Below are 4,384 nucleotides of genomic sequence, written 5' to 3'. Positions count from 1 at the left end.
CTCAGACCAGGAAACAATGGTAGGGCAATGGGTTAGTTCTAGGGCAGTGTTTTAGTTCTGGGGCTCATTATAAGTCCTCCCCAGAATGTGAAGAAACAACAGGCTGGTATTTAAGTTCTGATACTAATTAGGAAAGCTCTGACAGTACCAAAGAACACCTGCAAAAGCTGGAAGAGGTGGATGTCTTCTCAAATGTGCAGGCATCAAGAAAAATTTTGAAGGTGTCAAGACAGAAAGATTTTGAAAACTCAGGGAAATATGACCAAAAGAAACCAACAAAGCTCCACCAATGGACCCAGAAGATTTGAAGATCTATGAAATGTCAGAGAATTCAGAATAATCCCCCTAAAGAAGTTAAGGGAATCACAAGCAAATATGAGAAGAAAACTAAATGAAATTTGCAAAACAATCCAGGAACAAAATGAGAAATTTGACAACAAAATAGAAACAATTTAAAAGCCAAATAGAAATCCTAGAAATAAAGAATGCAATAACTAAACTGAAAAACTCAGTAGAAAGCTTCAACAGCAGACTTGATCAAACAGAGGAAAGAATTAGTGAGCTTTATTACCCAATCAGAGGAGCAAAAATAAAAATAAAAAAGAGTAAACAAGGCCTACAAGAATTATGATGCACTACCAAGCAAACTAATGTCCACCTAATAGGAATTTCTGAAGGCAGTGAGAGAGAGAAATGCCTAGGAAGCATATTTAAGGAAATGAAGGCTGAAAATTTCCTAAATCTGGAAAAAAATGACACCATTTAGGTATAGGAAGCTCAGAGATCACCAACGAAATTCAACCCAAAGAGGAAATCTTCAAGGCATATTATAATCAAGTTCACAAAAAATAAAAGACAAATAATTCTCAAACCAGCAAGAGAAAAGAAACATATCACATTCAATGGAGCCCTAATACAGCTTTCAACGGATTTCTCAGTGGAAACCCTGCAGGCCAGGAGAAAATGGGATGCTATATTAAAAGTGCTGAGGGAAAAAAGGACTGCTAGCCAAGATTACTGTACTCAGCAAAGCAATCCTTTAAACATGAAAGAGCAATAGACTCTGCTTCTGAGAGAATTCATCAACACCAGCCCTGTATTAAAGGAAATGCTAAAAGGATTTCTTCAATCAATCTGAAAAAAAAGGAATGCTAACATGTAACAAGAACACATCTGAAGGTATTAAACTCACTGGTAAAAGAAAGAAAATAGGCAAATTCAGAATACTGTAAGTAAACAATTTATATATTAAGTATGCAGACTTAAAATTATTAAAAACAATAACTAATATAATTGGTTAAGAGATAGGCAATACAGAAATATGTAACAAAGATACCCCATGCAAATAGAAACCAAAAAAGATCAGGAGTAGCTATACATATATCACATAAAATGGACTTTAAGTCAAGAACAGTTTTGAAAAGACAAAGAAGGCAAGTGTATAATGATAAAGAGGTCAATACAGAAAAAGGATATAACAATTGTAAATATATATGCACTCAACACCAGAGCACCCAAATATATAAAACAAATATTAATAGACCTAAAGGGAGGTATTGTCTGGAATACAGTAATAGAAGGGGTCTTTAACATCCCACCTTCAACAATGAACAGATCATCCAAACAAAAAATCAATGAAGAGACATTAAACTGCATTGTAGATCAAATGAACCTAACAGATGCTTACAGAACATTCCATTCAACAGCTGCAGAATACACATTCTTCTCATCAGCACATAAAACAGTCTCCAGGATAGACCATATGTTATGTCACGAAACAAGTCTTAATAAATTTTTAAAAATTGAAATCATATCGGGTATCTTAAAGAACGTACTGCTGAACAACAAATGGGTCAATGGAGAAATTAAAAGGAAATTTAAAAATTCCTAGAAACAAATGAAAACGGAAACACAATATACCAAAACCTATGGGATACAGCAAAAGTAGCTCTAAGAGGGAATTTTATAAAAATAAATACCTATGTCAAAAAAGTAGGAAGATCTCAAATAAACAACTTAGTGATACACCTCAAGGAACTAGAGAAACAAGAACAAACCCAACCCAAAAGTAGTAGAAGGAAAGAAATAATAAAAACTACAGCAGAAATAAAACTAAAAACAATACAAAAGATCAATGAAAAGAAAGTTATTTTTTGAAAAATAAAATTGACAAAACTTTAGCAAGACTAAGAAAAAAAAAGAGAAGGCCCAAATAAATAAAATGAGAGATGAAAAAGGAGACATTAAAACTGATACCGGGGAGGAGCCAAGATGGCCAAATAGGAACAGCTCTGGTCTACAACTCCCAGCGTGAGCGATGCAGAAGATGGGTGATTTCTGCATTTCCATCTGAGGTACCGGGTTCATCTCACTAGTGAGTGCCAGATAGTGGGTGCAGGACAATGGGGGCAGCGCACCATGCGCCAGCCGAAGCAGGGCGACACATTGCCTCACTCGGGAAGCGCAAGGGGTCAGGGAGTTCCCTTTCCTGGTCAAGGAAAGGGGTGACAGACGGCACCTGGAAAATCGGGCCACTCCCACCGGAATACTGTGCTTTTCCGACGGGCTTAGGAAACGGCGCACCAGGAGATTATATCCCGCACCTGGCTCGGAGGGTCCTATGCCCACGGAGTCTGGCTGATTGCTAGCACAGCAGTCTGAGATCAAACTGCAAAGCGGCAGCGAGGCTGGGGGAGGGGCGCCCGCCATTGCCCAGGCTCGCTTAGGTAAACAAAGCAGCCCAGAAGCTCGAACTGGGTGGAGCCCACCACAGCTGAAGGAGGCCTGCCTGCCTCTGTAGGCTCCACCTCTGGGGGCAGGGCACAGACAAACAAAAAGACAGCAGTAACCTCTGCAGACTTAAATGTCCTTGTCTGACAGCTTTGAGGAGAGCAGTGGTTCTCCCAGCATACAGCTGGAGATCTGAGAATGGGCAGACTGCCTCCTCAAGCGGGTCCCTGACCCCTGACCCCCGAGCAGCCTAACTGGGAGGTACCCCCCAGTAGGGGCAGATTGACACCTCACACGGCCGGGTACTCCTCTGAGACAAAACTTCCAGAGGAACGATCAGACAGCAGCATTCGCAGATCACAAAAATCCGCAGTTATGCAGACACCGCTGCTGATACCCAGGCAAACAGGGTCTGGAGTGGACCTCTAGCAAAATCCAACAGACCTGCAGCTGAGGGTCCTGTCTGTTAGAAGGAAAACTAAAAAACAGAAAGGACATCACACCAAAAACCCATCTGTACAACACCATCATCAAAGACCAAAAGTAGATAAAACCACAAAGATGAGGAAAATACAGAGCAGAAAAACTGGAAACTCTAAAAAGCAGAGCACCTCTCCTCCTCCAAAGGAACGCAGTTCCTCACCAGCAATGGAACAAAGGTGGATGGAGAATGACTTTGACGAGTGGAGAGAAGAAGGCTTCAGATGATCAAACTACTCCAAGTTACAGGAGGAAATTCAAACCAAAGGCAAAGAAGTTGAAAACTTTGAAAAAACTTTAGACGAATGTATAACTAGAATAACCAATACAGAGAAGTGCTTAAAGGAGCTGATGGAGCTGAAAGCCAAGGCTCGAGAACTACGTGAAGAATGCACAAGCCTCAGTAGCCAATTCGATCAACTGGAAGAAAGGGTATCAGTGATGGAAGATGAATGAAATGAAGCGAGAAGGGAAGTTTAGAGAAAAAATAATAAAAAGAAATGAACAAAGCCTCCAAGAAATGTGGGACTATGTGAAAAGACCAAATCTACGTCTGATTGGTATACCTGAAAGTGACAGGCAGAATGGAACCAAGTTGGAAAACACTCTCCAGGATATTATCCAGCAGAACTTCCCCAATCTAGCAAGGCAGGCCAACATTCAAATTCAGGAAATACAGAGAACGCCACAAAGATACTCCAAGAGAAGAGCAACTCCAAGACACATAATTGTCAGATTCACCAAAGTTGAAATGAAGGAAAAAATATTAAGGGTAGCCAGAGAGAAAGGTCGGGTTACCCACAAAGGGAAGCCCATCAGACTAACAGCGGATCTCTCGGCAGAAACTCTACAAGCCAGAAGAGAGTGGGGGCCAATATTCAACATTCTTAAAGAAAAGAATTTTCAACCCAGAATTTCATATCCAGCCAAACTAAGCTTCATAAGTGAAGGAGAAATAAAATGCTTTACAGACAAGCAAATGCTGAGAGATTTTGTCACCACCAGGCCTGCCCTAAAAGAGCTCCTGAAGGAAGCACTAAACATGGAAAGGCAAAACCGGTACCAGCCGCTACAAAATCATGCCAAAATGTAAAGACCATCGAGACTAGGAAGAAACTGCATCAACTAACAAGCAAAATAACCAGCTAACATCAAAATGACAGGATCAGATTCA

The sequence above is a fragment of the Pongo pygmaeus genome, chromosome 12 (assembly GCF_028885625.2).
Source record: "Pongo pygmaeus isolate AG05252 chromosome 12, NHGRI_mPonPyg2-v2.0_pri, whole genome shotgun sequence".
Classification (NCBI taxonomy): Eukaryota; Metazoa; Chordata; class Mammalia; order Primates; family Hominidae; genus Pongo; species Pongo pygmaeus.
This window is presented reverse-complemented; position numbering follows the sequence as displayed.